At 41.4% G+C, this 14,428-nt stretch overlaps 1 non-coding gene across 1 annotated transcript; it reads left to right on the top strand.

The window, feature by feature from the left end:
* Positions 1-12,403: 12,403 nt before the first annotated feature.
* TRNAC-GCA (transfer RNA cysteine (anticodon GCA)) lies at positions 12,404-12,475 on the top strand. Its single transcript has one exon. It is a non-coding gene; the product is annotated as a tRNA-Cys (tRNA).
* The last annotated feature ends 1,953 nt before the right edge of the window (positions 12,476-14,428 follow it).

Raw genomic sequence — 14,428 nt, 5'->3', positions numbered from 1 at the left:
ACGCATTGCGTGTCATCTATGTACATCGTAAATATGTGTCGTCTTCCTTTATGACATGGCATTTCTTGACACGCATTTGCGTGTCATCTGTGCATTTTATGACACGCAATGCATGTCATTAAAGGGTATTTTTGTAGTATAGTCAGTTAAGGTACAATCTACAAAATAGACTTGATAAAGAGAATAGTCTTGTCTTTTGAAGACTTACGCCTTAGATTTAGTCTCTTATTTATTTTGACATTTTAAAGGAAATAAAAAAGTCGAGATATTCAATTAAAATGGACAAATCTAATTTACAATAGTTATAATAATTTCTTTCGGTCTTTAGCTTTACATTCACTTTGACAAACACTTAAGGTATTTTTCTCTTAAATATTTTGATTTGAATTTTGAATCATTCAATGGTGGATCATCCAAATGATCTATCAAACTTGAAATTATTGGTGTTTCTCGTGATTTAATATTGATGATGGATTCTAGTAATCCATGTCCAATCTATTAAAGTGACATAATTGCTTAATTGTAAAGTTATGGAACATTCCATGGAATTTGAGTTTCATTAATAGTGGGTCATCACAGATTTTGATCCAACACTAGTCACAAGTATTTTACAATAATAAAACAACTATTATTTAGGAAAACATAATTAGCTTGATCTTATAGTCACATTGACTCCGCAATAGGTAATAAAGTACTGATATTTAAGACATATGGATCCTCAATCAAACTTGACATGATAAATTAACTAAGAACAAACAATCGAAATAAAACTTTGATCCATAATCTCATGAATAATCTATTTAAAACACAAAGAAAAATGTATTAACACCTAAATTCATAAAGTAAAAGCAGTACGAACACAATTAGAATGCTAATTGTGACCAGAAAAGAAAACTGAATGATTCCCATCTTGAATTTGCTCTCGAATGCTTCAAATCTTCATTCCATTTCAGCTTAATGGCCCTCTGGTTTCCTTTTAGACTCTAAAAATCGCAGCTCTAGATTTATATTCATAGAAACCGAACTTGGTTGAAGATTTATCATTAGGGTTAATTTTTGGCTTAATTTATAGGTTTCAACGTCGTCACGACGTGGTAAAAGACTTGCCACATCATGGAAACTAGAATCCTTAATGTACACGACATCGTAGACCGAAACAGGTTTTTTTTTTGCAATTTTTTGATCCACCACGTCATGGTAATGCCTTTGCCACGACATAGGAATTAGAATTTGTATTTTGGCTTCAACATGAAAGTCGATTGAAATTTTGTCTTGTTTTCAAAGCATCTTGGATCTCCTTAATAGGAGTTAAGAGTCATTAAATATAGCCAAAACACTCAAGAGAGGTCTATAAGCCCAAATTATAATTAAGCAAGTATTGCTTGTCCGATTTTGCCGACTTTTCTTCCCTTTCAGCTACTTTCTTCTCATTTTGCATCCTATGTAACATTCCAAAAATACAGTCTGAAAATTTCGTTTTAAATTAGTAATAAAACCATATCCATCAAACGTCATATAAGAATCATAAAGAATGTATCTCAAAATATCTTAACAGTTGTCAAATATATCAAAGTATAAACATCCCAGGCTGAACAAATGGTGTGTGCACTGCAATCTTCCCGAGCTCATCTTTTGAAAACTGAGTACCTGAAACCAAAACTGAAAACCGTAAGCACGAAGCTTAGTGAGCTCCCCCAAACTACCACATACCATACAAGAACATATAAAGCATCTACTGGGCCTTGCCCACTGCATCGGACCGAAGTCCGGAAACTAACCAGGGCCTTGCCCTCTGCATTGGACCGAAGTCCGGAAACTACATCGAACCAGAGTCCGGAACTAACCAGGGCCTTGCCCTCTGCATCGGACCGAAGTCTGGAACTAACCAGGGCCTTACCCTCTGCATCGGACCAAAGTCCCGAACTAACTGCATCGGACCGAAGTCCGGAACTGATTGGGACCTTGTCCCCTGCATCGGACCGAAGTCCGGAACTGACTGAACATAACATAGCATAAACATATCAACTAGCATGACTACATATACTGCATACTGCATCGGAACAGAGTCCGGAACACATAACTCAAAACATGCTTGAATCACAAAGACATCAAGCACTCTAACTACTGCATCGGACCGAGGTCCGGAACTAACTGAACATAGCATAACATAATCATAACATATAATATAAACACATATACTGCATACTGCATCGGACCATAGTCCGGAACACATAACTCATACCATGTATGTATCACAAAGACACCAAATATACTGAACTACTGCATCGGACTAGAGTCCGGAACTACCGCTAATTAAACGGGCCGGCATTGTGGCCGTAGACCCGTTCCTACTGGAAGGAAACTCACCTCACACTGCTGAAGTCCCGTAGACACAATTCCACACTGCTAAAGTCCCGCAGACTCCACCCCTGCTGCTGGCTGACAGATTCCCGAACTGTCAACACCAAATAGCACCCAATTAATAATTGGGTTCTAACACATAACTATAAATACATGCTCTGGATAATTACTACATTACCCATAGCTTGGATTACCCAAGCCCAAGGCCCAATCCATAGGCCCAAAGTCAACTAGGGATCAAAGCCCAACATATGGCCCAATTTTCCAAATTGGGCCCAAACCTCTACATGGACTTCCCTTAAGGCCCAATTGATCAGTCCAGTCCAACATGTATCATTCTAGGGCCCAATATCATACAACCATCTAAACCCCAACTATGGCCCATCTATGGCCCAATTTTCCAAATTGGGCCAAATCCTTCATATGGGCCTTACCCTAAAGCCCAACTAATTACTCTAGTCCATTTGATTATTCTGGGATGGCCCAACACAAAGCCCAAGTGAAATTAGGGTTTCACATCAAATGATAACTAGGGTTAAGTGTTTCTTGCTTAACCCACTAAGGACTTAACACACTAGGGACTTAATCCATTAAGGACTTAATCCATTAAGTCGATTATTGCTTAGATTAATTTCTGCCAATGATTATTATTTAATATTCACTTATTAAATAATTCTCGTGTGCGTGCTGATAATCTCTCAAATATTAGTATTTTCTCAATTTGCTCATTAAGGACTTAATCCATTAAGTCCTTTAATCTACTAACTAAATGACATGGAATAGTTTGGGCTTAATTCACAATCCAATCCCAATGGCCCACAAGTGGCCCAATTAGTCTAAGGCCCAAATACTCATAATTAGGGTTTTCCACCCAAACATGGCCCAATAGGCCCAAAACCAATATCTAAGCCCATCAGGGTTTGCTAGCGGGGCACCACCCACTACCACCTCGGGTAGTGGTGGTCGATGGCAGCTCACGGCGGTGGCCACCACCCTAGGGTGGTGGTTTTCCATTTCATTTCATTAATCTTTTGGAAATTACAATTACAATGCTTTATCCACACACACTAACTAACTAACACGCACACACACACAACCACCCTAGTGGTGGCCGGCGGTGGTACAAGGCGGCAGCCACCACCTCACGGTGGTAACGGTGACTTTTTCCTGCCGAATAAACTACCCACACAACACACCCTTCAACATAAGTAAACATCCATACACTTTCTTGTTTGCCAGTGGATCCAGCCACCCTCCTGGTGGCGGTTGGCGTTGACGAAACCTCCGAGGAGGCGGCAGCAACGTTGCAACATCGCTTCCCGATTCGCACCACAACTGACAGGGCTTGCTTCTCGATCTCGACGGCTTCCCAACTATGCTTAGCGCTTCCAGAAGCCGGTAGCGGTGGCGGCACTTCGATGGTCACGGAATGGATGCAACAGCGACGCTCATGGTGGTGCTACGATCCTGACTCGACGATAGTTTCCCCCATCCGGTGCCCAATCGCCTAACATGACGGTTCCTTCTCAGCAACGTGCGACTGTCAGCGAGAGGAAGATAGAGAGAAGGACGGAGAGGGTTCGGTGGTCCTTGGCGGCAGCTGAAGGGGTTCCACGACCCTCCAGTTGGCGTTCCCGGCTTTACCGATGGCAGCGGCAATATCTCGGTGGCCCTCCGACTTCACAGACGAGGAACAATGATCGGTGATGGAGGAGTCGTGAGGTGCGGCCGCAACTAGAAGAGATAGGGTGGGTTGGCGGCTGAACGCGGGAGGTATAAAGGGTGACGGTTGGAGGGTTTTTCTCTTAGGGTTAGGGTTACTAAACCTTTAAATACCTGATATATTAAACAAGTTTCCATAATACCCTAATCGGCCCCTCCCTCCCTCTTTTCTTACAAAATAAATCCATAAGTTACCCTTTAACCCCCAACCATTTAAAACCTCTTCAAAAGAAGTCCAAAATTTACTTCTTAGCCCCCGCTTCCATAAATTCATTTCATTTTAAGTCCAAAACCTACCAAGCAACCCCAGAATTTATAATTATGACTTTTAACTCCTCAAAACTATCGTCTCGCTCAATTATTATTCATTTTAGGGCTTCTATACATTTATTTATTTATTTTATAAACGGGGTGTTACAACTCTCCCCCACTTAAATTAGATTTCGTCCTCGAAATCAATCCTTATCATACCTTACATGCTAACCACTCAAGTAACATGGTCACTATCTTGGGCGCACGCTAACCTTCTCAGGGTATCTGTGACCAATCATCTCAAAGCCCTAACATTTGCAGGCGAACTAATCCCTCGCAACAAGCTCTCATGTACTCTGTCTGACGTTTGCTATCTCTAGATGATCTGAATCCCTAACAGACCACTCATACTGAATCATTATAGCTGAACCCCGCGGTGGGTGACTAAGAATTACTCAGCAATCTCTTACGCTTATCATACATGAGATCCTCAAATACCATCACTGATGGAAACCCAAAACTGTCTGAATCCCTGATCTGCCTGAAAACACTGAACTGCCTGAAACACTGACTGTCTGAAACACTGAACTGCCTGAACACTGAACTGCCCGAACACTAAACTACCTGAAACACTGAACTGCCTGAACACTGAACTACCCGAACACTAAACTGCCTGAAACACTAAATTGCCTGAACATTGAACTGCCTGAAACACTGAAATGTCTGAAACTATATGCTGCCACTTGGCTGCTTCCCAACATCTACCGAGACCTACCTGGTCTCAATTTTCCGCCAATCATCTGAAATATCGGGTTCCAGCCCAACTGCAGAGCCAAAGGACTCCCTACTTAGTCGCCTCACACAACTTCTGAACAAGTTCCTTCTCTAGAACTAGCTGCCACCAGTTACCATGCCACTGAGGCTCTAATAACTTTCTGATCTAACTGATTGAGTTCATATGTCAAATCCTGACGTCACCAAACCCAAGGCTAAAAGTGATTGCTACATGACCATTGGTAGCCTCATGTCATAAATGACCTTAAGCAGTCCACTGCTTCCTTGCTCTCTTCTCTGTAGTGGCGCTTCTACAATCTTATCACTGGCTTAACCAGGTCTAATCCGTCTGGGAAATTCCGAAATCCAATCCTTGGATTTCCATTTCCTCACTGCTACACCCGAACTGGTGGGTACTACTGTTCTTTCCGCGTCCTAACAACGCACTCACGCTATCTATCAACCTAGTGAAGGCTGCGGCTACACCCACAGACTCACATCACTCTAGTACTATCTGCTAATCTTGTGAATGCTACGGCTACACCCGCAGACTTACAACACTCTAATACTATTTGGCTGCTAGTGAATGCTACGGCTACACCCGCAGACTTACAACACTCTGATACTATCTGACTGCTAGTGAATGCTACGGCTATACCCGCAGACTTACAACACTCTGATACTATATGACTGCTAGTGAATGCTACGACTATACCCGCAGACTTACAACACTCAGCTGAACTCATGTCCTGACCGGAATCCCAAACCTAATTCCCTAAGGCTTACTAGCAAACATTACGGGAACGCGATCTCCGTATTGGCAAGTTTTTCCAAACTTCCATATCACACTCTCCTTGAACCATACAACCACATGGACTGTCTTCCTTTCAGACAAGGATGCAAAACTTATCGTAGTCTCAAAATTGCTCCCGCTTCTAAATCCTTGGGCAATTCTCCCCCACTTTGATTCAGCTAATGCCCTACAACACACAAAACTGGAAGAATTCCCAATCCTTCTCACCACTCATGACCAATCTGCTAGAAACCACACTTACCATTGCTAGTGTTTCAACACTAGCTAGTCCAAAAGATCACATAACTCTAAAAATCTGAATAAATCTCCGGTAATAACCTGCTAGACCTAGGAAGCTCTAAATCTCAATTGGAGACCTCGAAATCTCCCACTGTATCACCGCCTCTATCTTGGCCGGATCAACTAAAATATCCTTCTGATTGACACGGTGTCCAATAATTTGCACCCCGTGCAACCAGAACTCACAATTAGGGAACCTTGTGAAAATTCTCTCCCTCCTCAAAGTCTCTAGCACCTCCTTCAAGTGCTTCTCGTGCTGCTCCTCGGTCTTGGAGTAAACCACGATGACATTGTACTTTCCCAATCCCGTAATCTGGGGGATTTCTCTATCACTATTCACTAATGCTTCTCGGTATGCAATTGGCATATGGCATCTCTTGAAAATGTAATTCAGACACGAACCGAGGATGACACAGGGTTACACTTACTCAACCCTTGGAACAAAAGGCTCCCTTGTGCAGTTTCCCACAAGTGTTGCACCGATTCTGACCCCGCTGGCCTCTCAGAAGCTGATCTAAAATCTACGATCTCCTCCCGAGACCCTTCACTATAAGCAACTGATCTGATTCCCTCTTAACAATGTGCTCTAAGTCAATATCCCGCTCTCGAGCTCTAGAAGTCATATCATTCAGGGTCTTGCACTCCGAGATACTTAGAATCTCCCTGCTATCATTCTACATTATGTTCTGATAACTTACCTTCTTCGTTTTCTCATCTGCTGCATATTGTGGTACTATATAAACTCTTTCCCGAGACTTGGCAGTGACCTCTTCCACAATCTTAGTCGTCTAGTGGAGATCTAACAACTCTTGCGCTAACTGCTGCGCCTCAATCGCCTGGGCACACTCTGCCCAGAATCTGGTCTGGAAGTCATCCCATGACATAACATCAACCTCGTCATCACTCAACTCACTACCAACCTCTTCCTATCAATCTTGTGCTCTATCCCTCAGGAGATAGGAAGTAAGTCAGATCTTGTCTCCTTTCGAGACAATGCCTGGTTCGCAAAGCGTTGGTGACATCCGCCAACCATCTACTGCTCACAATGAGGTCCCTAACCCCCATGACAATCTGAAGCCTCACAAACTCTGAATTCCCAAAACATCAACGTACAGGTTTCTATCATGACTGTTATCTCAGTGCAGAATGCACTCGGCCTCTCATCACAAATCTCTATAATGCCCTCCTTGATCACACTGAGGATCACAGGAGTCTGGTCAGTGATACTGCACAAAACTCTCAGATGAAATGAACTCTCTCATCTGATCATCAATCTGCCCGGCTCTAGAGTCCGAGCCTGATCCCCTGTCGACACCAGAACTACTATCTGGTCTACCACGTAGCGTCACTATACTCGGCAACATGCCATCACTAACATCACAATACTCATCCAAACTCGAGGGATCTCACACACTACAAGTTCCCCGGATTCATCTCAGCCTTCCTTGATTCGAGTACGGATCCTCTGCTTTCAGTAGTACGGGCCCATACTACCTTCCACATCTATTCGTACTTTCCTCAAGTACTGCCTCGACTCCACCAAGTCACTTCTACTACTACTGATCTCTGCTACTCTCATCCTAGGCTTGCCCTAGGGAAATCTCTAACTCCACCAACTCACTCCCCGCCATCAGCTGCATAAGAAGTTCCTGCTTTCTTCTCCTAACTAGCTCGTGAATACTATTACATATTACTCAGACTAGATAATTCTTCGAATGAGAGACCCTACCCTACAACGGTTGGACTCAGACAAGAGCTACAAAATAGGGCTAGACCTAACCTTCTGAAATTATTTAGTCCTTGCAATATGTAACTTATCATATTTGTTTACTAGTTAGTGAAAGACAACTAGAACTCCTAGGAGCACGAAGCAAGCAGCATTCGAGCGTTGAGTACACATACTAAAGCATATATTACTCTGGCTATCATACTGGATACTCTGTACTAGCATGCATCTCTCAATAAGCTGGTACACATATAACAGGCACATAAGGCATCCACCCTAGATCCTTAGCCCTAACTAGCATGCAATTCTCATAAAGTCGATACACATATAATAGGCACATAAGGCATCCTTCCTAGATCCTTAGCCCTATTCTAGCATGTTGTTCTACTGAGACTGAAGCTGAAACTGAAACTGAAACTGATACTGACAATCAAAACATAAACTTGTATGGGTAATTTGGGAGTACTTACTTGAGCTCGGCTGATTGCATGCACCACGCCCTTTTTTCTATTTTCAAAGCTCTTCTCTTTCTAAAAATTATTTTTTCTTTTCTAAAACTCTTTTCTTTTTAAGTTTCTTTTTGCTTTTCTAAAACTCTTTTCTTTTGAAAACTTTATACTACTTCCTTAGTTTGAGTTCAGGCACACTCGGGAGTGCACCCGAATCCCTCAAACCAAGGCTCTGATACCAACTTGTAACATCCCAAAAATACAGTCTGAAAATTTCGTTTTAAATTAGTAATAAAACCATATCCATCAAACGTCATATAAGAATCATAAAGAATGTATCTCAAAATATCTTAACAGCTGTCAAATATATCAAAGTATAAACATCCCAGGCTGAACAAATGGTGTGTGCACTGCAATCTTCCCGAACTCATCTTTTGAAAACTGAGTACCTGAAACCAAAACTGAAAACCATAAGCATGAAGCTTAGTGAGCTCCCCTAAACTACCACATACCATACAAGAACATATAAAGCATCTACTGGGCCTTGCCCACTGCATCCGACCGAAGTCCGGAAACTAACCAGGGCCTTGCCCTCTGCATCGGACCGAAGTCCGGAAACTGCATCGAACCGGAGTCCGGAACTAACCAAGGCCTTACCCTCTACATCGGACCGAAGTCCGAAACTAACTGCATCGGACCGAAGTCCGGAACTGATTTGGACCTTGTCCCCTGCATCGGACCGAAGTCCGGAACTGACTGAACATAACATAGCATAAACATATCAACTAGCATGACTACATATACTGCATACTGCATCGGAACAGAGTCCGGAACACATAACTCAAAACATGCTTGAATCACAAAGACATCAAGCACTCTAACTACTGCATCGGACCGAGGTCCGGAACTAACTGAACATAGCATAACATAATCATAACATATAATATTAACACATATACTGCATATTGCATCGGACCATAGTCCGGAACACATAACTCATACCATGTATGTATCACAAAGACACCAAATATACTGAACTACTGCATCAGACTGGAGTCCGGAAGTACTGCTGATTAAACGGGCCGGCATTATGGCCGTAGACCCGTTCCTACTGGAAGGAAACTCACCTCGCACTGCTGAAGTCTCGTAGACACAATCCCACACTGCTGAAGTCCCGCAGACTCCACCCCAGCTGCTGGCTGACAGATTCACGAACTTTCAACACCAAATAACACCCAATTAATAATTGGGTTCTAACATATAACTATAAATACATGCTCTGGATAATTACTACATTACCCATAGCTTGGCTTACCCAAGCCCAAGGCCCAATCCATAGGCCCAAAGTCAACTAGGGATCAAAGCCCAACATATGGCCTAATTTTCCAAATTGGGCCCAAACCTCTACATGGACTTCCCTTAAGGCCTAATTGATCAGTCCAGTCCAACATGTATCATTCTAGGGCCCAATATCATACAACAATATAGACCCTAACTATGGCCCAATTTTCCAAATTGGGCCCAATCCTTCATATGGGCCTTACCTTAAAGCCCAACTAATTACTCTAGTCCATTTGATTATTCTGGGATGGCCCAACACAAAGCCCAAGTGAAATTAGGGTTTCACATCAAATGATAACTAGGGTTAAGTGTTTCTTACTTAACCCACTAAGGACTTAACACACTAGGGACTTAATCCATTAAGTCCATTATTGCTTAGATTAATTTCTGCCAATGATTATTATTTAATATTCACTTATTAAATAATTCTCGTGTGCGTGCTGATAATCTCTCAAATATTAGTATTTTCTCAATTTGCTCATTAAGGACTTAATCCATTAAGTCCTTTAATCTACTAACTAAATGACATGGAATAGTTTGGGCTTAATTCACAATCCAATCCCAATGGCCCACAAGTGGCCCAATTAGTCTAAGGCCCAAATACTCATAATTAGGGTTTTCCACCCAAACATGGCCCAATAGGCCCAAAACCAATATCTAAGCCCATTAGGGTTTGCTAGCGGGGCACCACCCACTACCACCTCGGGTAGTGGTGGTCGATGGCGGCTCACGGCGGCGGCCACCACCCTAGGGTGGTGGTTTTCCATTTCATTTCATTAATCTTTTGGAAATTACAATTACAATGCTTTATCCACACACACTAACTAACACACACACACAACCACCCTAGTGGTGGCCGGCGGTGGTACAAGGCGGCAGCCACCACCTCACGGTGGTGGCGGTGACTTTTTCTTGCCGAATAAACTACCCACACAACACACCCTTCAACAGAAATAAACATCCATACACTTTCTTGTTTGCCAGTGGATCCAGCCACCCTCCTGGTGGCGGTTGGCGATGACGAAACCTCCGAGGAGGCGGCAGCAACGTTGCAACATCGCTTCCCGATTCGCACCACAACTGATAGGGCTTGCTTCTCAATCTCGACGGCTTCCCAACTATGCTTAGCGCTTCCAGAAGCTGGTAGCGGTGGTGGCACTTCGATGGTCACGGAATGGATGCAACAACGACGCTCATGGTGGTGCTACGATCCTGACTCGACGATAGTTTCCCCCATCCGGGGCCCAATCGCCTAACACGACGGTTCCTTCTCAGCAACGTGCGACTGTCGGCGAGAGGAAGATAGAGAGAAGGACGGAGAGGGTTCGGTGGTCCTTGGCGGCGGCTGAAGGGGTTCCACGACCCTCCAGTTGGCGTTCCCGGCTTTACCGGTGGCAGCGGCAGTATCTCGGTGGCCCTCCGACTTCACAGGCGAGGAACAATGATCGGTGATGGAGGAGTCGTGAGGTGCGGCTGCAACTAGAAGAGATAGGGTGGGTTGGCGGCTTAACACGGGAGGTATAAGGGGTGACGGCTGGAGGGTTTTTCTCTTAGGGTTAGGGTTACTAAACCTTTAAATACCCGATATATTAAACAAGTTTCCATAATACCCTAATCGGCCCCTCCCTCCCTCTTTTCTTACAAAATAAATCCATAAGTTACCCTTTAACCCCCAACCATTTAAAACCTCTTCAAAAGAAGTCCAGAATTTACTTTTTAGCCCCCGCTTCCATAAATTCATTTCATTTTAAGTCCAAAACCTACCAAACAGCCCCGGACTTTATTATTATGACTTTTAACTCCTCAAAACTATCGTCTCGCTCAATTATTATTCATTTTAGGGCTTCTATACATTTATTTATTTATTTTATAAACGGGGTGTTACATCCTAGTTCCGATTTTAACTATAGTTTAAAATTTCAAGGCATATTAAGTATCATATATATTACAATATAACATTTTTATTCAAATATATTAAGATAATGACCTAAAATATATAGTTAAATATGACCATATCATTAGTCACCTATATTTCCTCTGTCGGAATGCTTGCTAGTCTGATACACCATAAGAGAATGTTCAACTTGATAGGAACCCAATTATCCCACCTATTCTCAACCCTTCTCCCAACATAGGACAATCCATATGAAACATGCCTATAGAACACCAAAAACTTATTTGACACATTAATCAATGTAGGGACATAATTTCAAGTTAAATATTGAGTTTGTTACAGCAGTACATATCACAATATTTCCCAAGACTTGTTACATCAACTTGTTTTCACGATATTTTTAGACGATTTATATGTATTTATCCTTTTAGTTATGTCATTTCTAATAAACAAACATAATTTTACCTGTAATATGTGATATTTCTCTACTCATTAGTTATCACCCATCAATCACAAGATATGTTCTACTAACTAAATAGTTGTTGAAACACCCTCATCATGGGAAAAAATTAACATAACCTATTTGAATTAAATGGTATTTAGATGGTCATTTCTTTTAAGGTTTGTCAAAAAAATTTATGTAGGTTAATAACATGCCAAATAAGTAATATTTTTTTTTTTATAAAAATCATTTTCAAATCACTCCAACTTGATCTATCAAAACCTTTCAATCTTTTTTTTTAGAATGTTGAATATTAATATAAATCAATGCTTCAAATAACCATCAAAATGGGTCCATAGCTCAGTGGTAGAGCATTTGACTGCAGATCAAGAGGTCACTGGTTCGAACCCGGTTGGGCCCTTTGTTTGTATTTTTTATACTCCTCTCATATCCCAAATCAGCCATCATTTGTTGCCTACCGAATCTAAAAACATTACATAAACCGTTTCAGAACTTATATTATCTCGTTAATATAGAAATAAAAATAATTTCCTCTAATTTTTTGATGTTGAAATTTTTTTTGATTATAACATTAATTTAGAACCTCTTATGTCACCAATCATTAGAACTGAAAATAAAGTCTTGAATATTTGTCCTTATTATATGCATCAGTCTGATAACAATAAAAAAGTTGACTACCGATTAAACTTAACCTGGTTTTCATTAACCCAACAACACAGAGAGTTATATTAGTGAGAGAAAGAACAATACCCACTTGTACTCTTAGTATTCTAATTGAGCTTAAACATGATTATTTACTCCTTGTGTTCTTAATGTTTGAATGATTCACTAGATCTTTTCGTTCAATTGGAGTTCAAACCGATGAATGCTTGCATTCTTGTAATTTGTTTGAAGGAATGATGCCTTATCAAAAGCCTTCAATCCAAGAAGTTCAAATGTACCAAACTCTAAAAGATTTGATTCAAACTTGCAAAGTTGAAGTTGTTCTTGAATTCAAATCTTCAAGATCCAAAAAGATTAAAAGGAAGAAAAAGAAGAAGAAGAAGATCAAAAGCAAGAACAAATGGGTTTCTTCACAAATATCTTCAAAAGCTTTTAAGAATCCAAAATCTTTGAAGCAAATTTGGGTTCCAAAGAAACAATCATCGAATGTTGCAATGAAGTAGAATTCAAAACCCAAAAGTGTTGATGGTTCTTGTGAAGATGATGCTAGATCGTTGAAGGACATGAAGAACGGTTTGTACAACACGCATCATGGGTGGTACAATCTAATGATTGGTGATTTTCTTGTTCCAACGAAAGAATGAAGATCTTCAATGATTGATTCATGTGTTGCAAATAGACAAAGAATCATCAAGAAGGTTTCTCAAATTTTCAAATGGATTCCGAAAAATTCATGTTGAGATCTAATGGAACTTATTTTATACCGTTTAGTATTTATCTAGGAATCTTTGTAGTATTTATCTTTTACATGGATGATAATTATCTTTTCCTTGAAGTGAGTTAGGTTTTTTATCTTTGTTTGGGTCACGTATAAAAGGTCATTCCCCTGTAACTTTTATGATATATAAAAACAATTGATAAACTCCTTGATTCATCTCTTCCACTGTCAATTTTATTATGGTATCAGAGCCTACGATCTAGAAGAAACCCTAAAATCCGTCATAGATCATGGCGGGAGACAAACCAATAGGTTCAGGAAAAGAAACCAGTGGGGAGACGATTGATGTTAACTCGCCATACTATATTCACCCGTCTGATTATCCCAAATAGATGCAAGTGAATGATGTCTTGAACGATCACAATTACAACGAATGGAAACAAGAGATGACCAATTTCTTGTTGGCGAAAAACAAGATGGGACTAATCGACGGAACCATCGAGAAACCAGGAGCCAAATCACCAATGTCTCTTGCATGGGTGAGGGCTGACGCTATGATAAAAGGGTGGCTGACGACTGCAATGGAGCGAGAAATAAGGACCAGCGTGAGGTATGCGAAGACCTCGTCGGAAATATGGAGAGATTTGGAGGAACGTTTCGAGAAGGAGGGAGCCCCACGAGCATACGAGCTTAAGCAGACCCTAAACGCCATAAGACAAGGAGGTACGACTGTTTCTAATTACTATACCAAGTTGAGATCGATTTGGGATGAGTTGCAACTCGTTCTCCCGACTCCTCGCTGTGCCTGTGAAGGATGTAAATGCAATATTGGAAAGATGTTAAACAACCTGAAAGAAAAGGAAAGGACATATGACTTTCTTATGGGTCTGGATGACGATTTTTCGGTGATTCGTACCCAGATCTTAGCGATGAAACCCACACCCCCGTTAAGCACTGTTTACCACCTTCTCG

This window comes from Lactuca serriola, chromosome 7 (genome assembly GCF_051521515.1).
Source record: "Lactuca serriola cultivar US96UC23 chromosome 7, Lser_US96UC23_V15, whole genome shotgun sequence".
Classification (NCBI taxonomy): Eukaryota; Viridiplantae; Streptophyta; class Magnoliopsida; order Asterales; family Asteraceae; genus Lactuca; species Lactuca serriola.
This window is presented reverse-complemented; position numbering and strand designations above follow the sequence as displayed.